The following is a 10,597-nucleotide window of genomic DNA, read 5'->3' as shown; positions in this document are numbered from 1 at the left end:
TGGTATAATATTTAATGAGCCAGATATTTCTCTTTTTCTGCAAGAAGAGTATTAATCTACACTAATAAAGAGAAATATGCAAATTGACCATACCTCTGTGATACCCACCAGCCAATCAGGAGTGAGTATGCAAATTAACACAACAAAGATGGTGGGTTAATTTGCATATACAGGCATGGAGCGAAGACTGAAGGCTCTGGCCCGAGCAAAGACTGAGGACTGAAGACTGAAGACTGAAGACTGAAGAGGCTTGGTTTCTCCACTGCGAACAGAGCGGTGAAGCCTAGCCTCAAGGCTTGGCTCCGCTGTGGCTGGAGCGAAGGCCTGGGTCCCGGGTGCCAGAGGAAAACCAGTGCCAGCAGCCAGGGGAAGGAAGGCCTATTGCACGAATCTTCGTGCAATGGGCCTCTAGTATTGTAATGTTCTAAAACCCAGTACCTTCTTTGCCATCTCCATGTGCCCCATGCCTGGTCCACTCTGGGGCTGGCCTGGTGGGTGTTGGTGAGAGCAGCTTTTTATGAAGTAGGGACAGATACTCAGGTGCGGTAGCCATCAACCACAGTCCTTTATTTCGGCAGAAACTTCTCTAGGCTAACTCATCTAAGTCACAGCAGCATGTACTTACAGAAAATCAAGAACAAAACTGGGATTAAACTACAATATCCCCTTGTGCACATAAGAGCCTTCCTCTGACACCTTCTAAAATCTTTTAAATAGGAAGCATGTGTTTTTTTGAGATGATTTTTCCTATGTATAATGATGGTCTTAGAGATATGAAGAATAGGTTCATCCACAATTGTGGGATATTCAGCAGAGGGACAGTTCAGCAGGGTGGAATGAACCAGAGTACTGCAAATAATCACCACACTGAGGATGCTGCTACTATAAACAGGGGAGGGGGGCTCCCCTGGCCCTGCAGGTCAGGAAGAGTCTTTGGAGGAGGCCCTTCTCCAGCCCATCTGACAGAGTGACTGTGAATCGTCCAGGAGGACAGATGAGCAGCAAACTTGTAGGTAGAGGGAATAACACGTGCAAAGGAGTGGAAGCAAGAAAGTGAACAGTGAGTTCAGAGCCTCTCCTGCCTGTGTGGCATCCCCCAAGGGCTCCCGGACTGAGAGAGGGCGCAGGCCAGGCTGAGGGACGCACTCCCCCCGCCTCCCCCCGCCCCTGCACTGAGTGCACAAGTTTCATGCATCAGGCCTCTAGTATTAGAATGAACACCATGATTGAACTAAAGGGAGAAAGGGAGAGGAAAATAGAGGCAGAAAGAAAAAGAGAGAGGACACTACCAGTATCTTCTTCTTCCCTCCAGTTTCCCTGAAATTTGGGCTAATCATTTCCTACACACACATCTGTGTGTGTGTGTGTGTGTGTGTGTGTGTGTTTACCATATGTAAATTTGAACCTATAAACAATTTTTTTTTGCCTATTTGTGAACTTTTCATATAAATAGGATCACAATGAAATATTCTTCTGTGACTTTTTCTACTTCAACATGATTTTTTGAGATTCATCCCTGTTGATGGCAGGTCTACCTGTGTAGATCACTCATTTTCATTGCATTATAGTATTCCATATGAATCTACCATAATTTATTTATCCATTCTATTGTTGATGGACATTTGGCTTGTTTTTAGTGCCCTTCCTTCCTCCCCTCCCCCCAAACGCTCCTAAGAATATTAGTGTACTGGTCCTTAGTGTATATGTTCGAAAATTTCTAAGAGTAAATTGCTTATGTATGCATATTTATTTTTACTAGATAATGCAAATTTGTTTTCTAAAGGAGTGTATCATTTTACACCCCTACTAGCTCTTTACAATAGTTCCTACAACACTATATCTTGTCTGACTTTCGAATTTTTGTCCTTTGGTAGATTTAATGTTTTTCCCTGATTAATAATGGGTAAGCATCCTTTTCTATGATTATGGGCCATTTGTGTTTTCTCTTCTATGAATACCTGGTTTTGCATATTATTATTATTTTTTGGTCTTTTTCTTGATGAGTCACAGGAATTCTTTACATATTTTGGGTAGTAAAGCTTATTCATATATAGAATGCCTGCAAATAAGGCTGCCAGCAATTTCCCATCTCTGCAGGCGCACACTATCTTCATCAAGAGCTAGGGTCTATGCCCTGGTCAGTTTTGCTCAGTGGTTAGAGCATCAGCCTGTGGACCAAAGGGTCACTGGTTCGATTCCCAATCAAGGGCACATACATGAGTTGCAGGTTTGATCCCTGACCCTGGTGAGGGTGCATGCAGGAGGCAACCAATTGATGTGTCTCTCTCACATCAATGTTTCTCCCTTCCTCTCTCTTTTTCTCTCTTTCCCTCCCTCTCCCTCTCTTTCCCTCCCTCTCTTCCACTGTCTCTAAAAAAAAAAAATCAATGGAAAAAATATCCTCAGGTGAGGATTAACAAAAACAAAGCACACAAAAGAGCTAGGCTCTATAGCGTCTCTTCCTCTTGGATCTGAGCTGATCCCACGTCTTGCTTTGATCAGAAAAATGCAGCAGGAGTGATGTCATGTGACCTCGGGCCTTCGGCCTTCTAGAGGCCTTACTGCTTCCATTTGCTGCTCTTGCAAGCCAGCTGCCATATGGAAAATTCTGGCTATCCTTCTGGAGAAGGGCCATGTAGAGAGAGAGACTGTAGGAAAAGTGGCCCAGGCAACCCTGAGCCATTCCAACCGCCTCAACTCATACGCTATACATATGAGTGAAGTTGTCTTGGAAGTTCCAGCCCCAGCCAGGCTCCCAGCTGGATGCACGTGTGACCTCAGCTGATGCCTCCAAAAGCAGAAGAGTTGCCCATCTGAGCTCAGCCCCAAATTCCTGACCCACAGAGTCATGGGCAATAAAATAATTGTTTCCAGGCAGCAAGTTTCGGAGTAGCTTGTTACACAACAGATAATAGAAACAATTTATTGTGTACGGTTCTAAAAGTCTTTTCCCATTTTCTGGCTTTTTACTCTCTTTATAATATCTTTTGATTATCAAAAGTTTTAACTTATACTATAGTTGAATTTTTCAATATTTTCTTTTATTGTTATTGTCTTTTATGTCTCATGTGAGAAATCTGTTCCTATTTTAAGTTACTATATTTTTTACTAAGAGTTCTAAAGTTCTATCTTTCACATTTAAGTTCCATAGTATATGTTGAATGGGGTAAAGTAAGGGTACACTTTCATTTTTACGCCCTATGGATAATTGTTTCAGTGTTGTCTATTGAATGGGCTTATCAATTTCCCATGTATGATGGTCTGTGCTTGGCCCCTTGATTCTGGTTGTCTGTTATCATACCAGTACCTCACTGTTTTAATTACTACAGCTTTATAATAAGTCTTGATCTCTGGTAGGGAACAATTCTTTTCTTTTTCATTAATGTATTAGCTGTATTCTTTTTAAAAAAAACATTTTACTATACTTAATCAGGTTATTCAAAACAAATCCTTTTTTTTTCTTTGCTTTTTCATTTATTTATTCATCTAGTAACAGTTTATTGTATTAATTGCTCCTTCTTTTGGCTATATTCTTGGCTATTTGGTCTTATAAATTTTAGTATCATCTTGTTAAATTCCATAATAAATCCTCTTTGGGATTTTGATTGGATTTCCATTGACTTTATGAATTATTTGGGAAGAGGGATTAGTCTTTAAATATTGAATCTTTTTATCTATAAACATTTTATTTTTTCACTTAAAAAGTATTACTTAATGTATTTGCTAAGTTTTATGATATTTTACATTTAAGTCTTGCACCGCTTTTGTTGGACTTGTTCCTAGGTATCTTATATCTTTTGTTAATGCTAATGGTATTTTTTTTCTTTTATTTGAATATTCTATTAGTAGCTGATGAAAGAAAATGCAGTTGGCTTGGTATATTGATTTTGTGTTTGGGAATCTTGGAAATCTTATTCTAATTCTAATAATGTATAAGTTACTTTAGATCTTCAATGCAAACAATATCATCTCTGAATGACAGCTTTATTTTCCCCTTTCAAACCTCAAGTTTTTTTTAATCCTCACCCGAATGCCTTATCTTATTTTTATTTTTTAGTCACTCTCTCCAGAGATTTAACATTCATTTTAGTCTTTTCTAATAAGCAATTTTTTTGTTTTGTTGATCCTCTTTAGAATGTCTTCTCCCCATTAATTTCTTCTATCTTTATTATTTTCTTCCTTCTACTTTTTTCCCCCTGCAACTCTTTTTAACTTCTTAAGCAGCATGCTTAGTTCACAAATGTTCAGCCTTCATTCTTTACTAATATAAGCATTTAAGGCCCTAACCGGTTTGGCTCAGTGGATAGAGCGTCAGCCTGCGGACTGAAAGTCCCAGGTTCGATTCCGGTCAAGGGCATGTACCTTGGTTGCGGGCACATCCCCAGTGGCGGGTATGCAGGAGGCAGCTGATCGATGTTTCTTTCCCATCGATGTTTCTAACTCTCTATCCCTCTCCCTTCCTCTCTGTAAAAAATCAATAAAATATATTTTTAAAAATATATAAGCATTTAAGGCTATAAGGTTTATCTATACCCCTTTAGAATATTTTAATATTTAATAATTAATAGTATTAATATTTTAAACATTTGTTAATGTTAAACAATATTTGCTTTCACTTTACGGAGACATTAAATACACTTCATCATATTTAAATTTTGTTTTAATAGCTTATGATAAAACTACGTGAAAATCTGGTTCTAAGTTCAATTTATTTCTATACTTAATTTTATTTTATTTTATTTTTTGAAGAAAAATATGGCTTCTTTCTTTTTTTAAAAAATTTCTTTATTGATTAAGGTGTCACATATTTGTCCTCATCCCCCCATTCCCAACCCACACCCCTCCCCACGGATGCCCCCACCCCCCTGTTGATCTTAACCATTGGTTAGGCTCATATGCATGCACACAAGTCCCTTGGTTGATCTCTCCCCCCTACCCCCACTCTCCCCTATCCTCCCTCTGAGGCCGATCGATGCCTCCTTGTTTCTGGTTCTGTTCTTGTTCATCAGACTATGTTGTTCATCATTTCCCCTAGATGAGCGAGATCATGTGTCACTAGAGATATACTTATAAGAACTGAATGTGAGAGGAGTAATAATAGTTATGCTGACAGGCAAATGAATCAGTCTGTAGTGAGTTTCTTTCTGGACCAACAGTTCTTTTGAGACCCAATATCAATGTCCACCAGTTCCTTATGTGTACATGTCGGCACTGACCCCTCAGCTCTGGATGGTGGACAAATGGTGGTAATGCAGGTCCGACTCCCTCTGGTTTGGTCTCGGCCGGACCCAGGGGCACGGCTTCACCCAGACTCAGGGGCACGCAGCCTCACCCAGACCCAGGGGGCGCGTGGCCTCACCTGGACCCAGGTGCGCGCAGCCTCTATACTTAATTTTAATTACATTTATATGTAATTAAAATTAAGAAAGATACCTCACAAAAATACATAAATACAAAAATGAAAGATGTGTATTATTAGATATACTTACAAATGATGATTTTTTTTGGTTTGTTTTGTCTTGTTTTGCTTTGTTTTAGTTCAAGCACCAATTATGCAAGCTTTTGTTAATATTTGATTTTAAAATATCCATCTCTCCTGATCTAAGAATGAATTTATTCTTTTGACAAATGGTTAAAAAGCCATTGACATTCTTTATTTGGAAGAGTTAAGAAATAATCTTTTCCTAAGTCTAAGTAGGCAGATAAAAGAGTTCTAATTTTTTAGTGACAAAAGTTACATAATAGTGGAAAGATTTCTAAACTTACTCTGCAGAGACTATTTTATGTTTGTTTTTAATATTTGACATAAAACATTTTACTAAGTTTAAGTTCAGCTGAAGCCTCTTACTATCTTATGGTATTCTATTACATTTAATCTTAATCACAAATTTTTTTTATGTCAATAGATAGTGGATCATTTAAATTTATTTATTTATTATTATTACATATTTTAAACACACAAGCAGGTAAAAAAATTGAGATGAACATCTACTATCCCTTTATTTATTTATTTTTTATTTAAAATTTTTTGTTAATCCTCACCCAAGGATATTTTCCATTGATTTTTAGAGAGAGTGGAAGGGAGGGGTAGAGACAGAAAAAGAGAAACATCAATGTGAGAGAGACAGAGGCCCGAGATACAGGCCCTTGACCAGAATCGAACTTGGGACCCTTCAGTTCTCAGGCTGATGTTCCATCCACTGAGCCAAACTGGCTAGGGTCCATCCCTTTTTTTTTTTTTTTTAATATATTTTATTGATTTTTTACAGAGAGGAAGGGAGAGGGATAGAGAGTTAGAAACATCGATGAGAGAGAAACATGGATCAGCTGCCTCCTACACAACCCCCACTGGGGATGTGCCCGCAACCAAGGTACGGCACGTGCCCTTTGACCGGAATCGAACCCGGGACCTCTCAGTCTGCAGGCTGACGCTCTATCCACTGAGCCAAACCGGTTTCAGCAAGGGTCCATCCCTTTATTTTTGACCCAGGAGGTTACATACCTAAGTAACTAAGCATTTCATTGTCACTGCAATGCAGGGCACACACAGTAGGCACTCTATAGGTCATGGATGGTTGCATAGAAGGAAGGCCCTCATTGTTTGGCTTTTGCAGACTGTAATCTAAAGGGAGGGACAGTTTCTTATCTCTGTATGCTAAGTATCTAGCATAATGCCTGCACATAGTAGGTACTAAATATTTTTTGAAAAGAAAGGAAGAAAGAAAACAAAGGAAGAGGAGAAAAGTAGAGAGGAAGAATTGTGTATGTTCTGATCTGGATGCCTCAGTTAAAAGGAGGAATGCTTAGTAGTTTTGGCCAGTTCTACTTTGACCTTATTTAAAGCCGTTTGAGAGCTTATTTTTAATGAGAGCCGTCAAATAAGATTCCCAGGATAGCAATTACCTCTCTATATGTGAAAATGTTTTCCCAAGGGATAGAGGAACTAGTGAATTCTATTTTCATAGAGTCTCAAGGCTACTCCTAATAGCCTATGGATTGGAAAATATTTCTTTGTCTTTGATGTTATTCTTTTACTATCTTTTAAAAGATAAAAAGCCAGCAGAGGTTTGTGGCTAGATTTTGCTCCTCCCACCTCAACCCTGGAAGTGTGTGGTGGGGCAGATGATGTAGTAAAACTACCAGTCATTCAGAAGTGAAAGTGAATAAAGCCTAGCAAATGCATGGCTGCTAATACTCAGTGCTGCGTGTTTAGATGTGGGATGCACCTCTCACACCACACTTGACCTCATGCCAGGTTGTTTAATCAATGCCCCTGACAAAGCTACATGGTTACCTGCAGTGAGACTCTAATACTTTTAGAAACCAACCTGCCGTGAACTCTTGCTGCGAAAGTATCCAAATAATTAAAAACATTCCTTTATCAAAGGAGTCTCCTGACAGTGGAATCCATAACTTCAGCAGCTTTTCTTTTCAAAACACTTAGATGAAAGAGATGGTTGTGTTTTACGAAGCACTAACAACTTTTTCTTTTCTTTTTTTTTTTTTTAATGAGGCCAAACATTGCTTAAAACCTTACTGGATGAGAATCTTAATAACCATAGATTGGGGCACCCAGCTTTGGGATAAGACGTAAAGTCTTTCTCCAAGAAGAAGGAATGGTATAACTGTGCTACATGCGATGTTTGTATTTTTTTGTTTGGATCTTGAGGAGCAGTTTTTGTTTACACAGGAAGTCACTGGGCAGGAAATCTCAGCAGTAGGTTTTGGGCTCAGATCTCTGAAGATCAGTGAGAAGGGAAACAGAAGTGCCTGAATGTGCTCTCACACACAACATCGCCATGTCTTAGTCATGGTGGAGGAAATGCAAACAGGCTCAAGAAAGCCCTGAGATTTAAGACGGGACACATCTGGAGGGAGAGGTCAAGAGGCGGATATGACGAATTTCAAGTGAGGGAAATACCACCCTCTGAACATAAAAAAAAAAAAAAAAAAAAAAAAAAAAGACAACCATTACAACAGCAATAGCTTCTAAGATTGAAGCTATTGAAATTCACACAGACAGGTCCAGATGGTCTGGAGTCCTCTCACAATGATAGGGCCCTGCTGTGGGTTTAGAGATGTTACTGATGAGATTAACATGCTTCTGCAGATGTCAGAAAGAGCAGATATCAGATATCAGTAACGTTTTGTCCCTGGATTGTCACCCACGGTGAAAAGTGGATGACCTGGAGCAGGGATGTTGTCATGGCAACAGAAAGAGATGGTCATCAGAGAACCTGGAAAAGGAAGCTTCTGTTTAGCACCCCAAGGAGTCCTGGGTTGTGTGGCAAGTTGTTCTTGTAGCAGAGCAGAATACCCGGCTAGATGAAGACCTCACTCTGCGTTATAATCTTCCATTCTCCAAGCAAATTTACAAGGAAAGGTCAGTGGCCCAAGTATGATGCTCTCCAGGGCAAACACATATCCTATATAATAAAGAGCTAATATGCTAATTAAACCAAACAGCATAACAACCGTCCAGATGACCTTCCAGATGAAGCCTGGGCTGTGAGGGCTGGCCGAGGCTGTGAGGGGCTGTAAGTGCCAGCCTGTGCTGGGAGGGCCGGCTGAGGCTGAGGGCTGGCCAGGACTGCGAGGACCAAGCCCCTGCACGAATTCCGTGCATTGGGCCTCTAGTGTTATCATAATTGAGAGATGTGTTACGGTTCAGAAATTAATTTTCTCAAGTTTGGCTACTATAAACATTCATTTTCCAGGCTCCAACATCCATGAATGAACTGATTAGAGCAAGGTTTTGAACCAAAAGATAAAATCTGAGGCCCAGCCTCCAGGCCTCAGTGACTTCTTGACCTCAGCTGCTTATAAGACCCCCAACTGTTGCCAGGCACAGCTATGACTCCAGCCACCTCGAGTGCCCAGGAAGGACTAAGGGACCGTATTTTAAAGCCAGAAACGTTACTCAGTTCATCATTAATTCTCTACTTTGTGTCTTTTCTGACCTTGGATTTCAGCATTCAGCATTGGTACCATGAATACCCAACCTTCTGTTAGTCTAATTTAGCACTCACTTTACGAGGCATTTTACTATTTATAAAGCCTTTCACATTTACAATCTCATTTGGCCAGCACAACCCCAAGAAGTAGGTAGTATCATTATTCCCATTTCATGGGTGAGAAAAATGAGGCTCATAGAAGCAAGGTTACTTGGCATGATCACTCAGCTAGTGGGCAGTGGAGCCTACTCGAATGCAGACATTCTGGCTTTATTTCTGTTATGATATGTTGGCTGTATCCTTAAACCACTGATAGACAAACCATTTTCTTTTTAGCTTTATATTCCTGTGAAAATATTTAAACATATACTTCAAATATACATATGTTAACTTATCTAGACATTATAAAATGTATGACAATGTTAATATATTAAGTACATGATAGAACACACAAGAAACAGACATTTTTAGAGTAAAAAAGGAAATAAATGATGTTTTTAAAAATAATTTATTTTAGTTCTTAATTAAGAAAATGAATTTTGCTCTATCATCCTACCTAATAATAGACAAATATGCAAATTGACCATACCTCCGACACACCCACAAGCCATGCCCACAAGCCACGCCCACCATCCAATCAGAGCGAGTATGTAAATTAACCCAACCAAGATGGCTACAGCCACAGAGAGCAAGGTTTCCTAGGTAACAGAAGAAGCCAAGCTTTCCGCCTGCCCTCGCCAGGCCTAAGCCTCCACTCAAGCTACAAAGTTTCAATTATAGAAGGTAAACAAATTCAAACAGAAATGGCGGCAGAACGGAGCTTGAGAGAGCAGGCCAGGGTTGCCCCCGGCAACAGGGGAAGCAAAGCTTTCTGCACACCCTGGCCAGGCCCAGCTCGCTTAAGACAACAAAGTTTCAATTATAACCCCAACACAAATGGCTGCCAGCTGCGGAGGGAGCCCCAGGCTTGGCTCCGCTCCAGGCTACAAAGTTTCAATTGTAGGAGGAAAATAAATTCCAGATACCAGGGCCTCTGCTTGGGTTGCCAGGGGGCGTGGCCAGCCTGCAAGCCACCACAGGCCCCTCGCTCAGGCAGCCCCACGCCCCAAGGGAACCCCACCCTGATCAGGGACACCCTTCAGGGCAAACCAGCTGGCCCCCACCCCTGTACCAGGCCTGTATCCTATCTAATAAAAGAGTAATATGCAGATTGATCATCACTGCAACACACAATATAGCTGCCCCCATGTGGTCAAAGATCCTGTCCCCATGTGGACACAAGATGGCCACCACAAGATGGCCAGCAGGAGAGGGCAGTTGGGAGGCACCCTGCCTGCAAGGGAGGGCAGTTGAGAGGGACCAGGCCTGCAAGGAAGGGCAGTTGGAGGTGATCAACCCTGCAGGAGAGGGCAGTTAGGGGTGACCAGGCCGGCAGAGGAGGGAAGTTGGAGGCAAACAGGCTGGCAGCGGAGTGGTTAGGGGGTGATCGGGCTGGCAGGCAGAAGTGGTTAGGGGCAATCAGGAAGGCAAGGCAAGCAGGCAGGCAAGCAGTTGGGAGCCAGCAGTCCTGGATTGAGAGAGGGGTCCCAGATTGGAGATGGTACAGGCTGGGCTGAGGGACATCCCCCATCCGTGCACGAATT

Source organism: Eptesicus fuscus, chromosome 12 (genome assembly GCF_027574615.1).
Source record: "Eptesicus fuscus isolate TK198812 chromosome 12, DD_ASM_mEF_20220401, whole genome shotgun sequence".
NCBI lineage: Eukaryota > Metazoa > Chordata > Mammalia > Chiroptera > Vespertilionidae > Eptesicus > Eptesicus fuscus.
The sequence above is the reverse complement of the archived record's forward strand: the minus strand, read 5'-3'. Positions refer to the sequence as shown.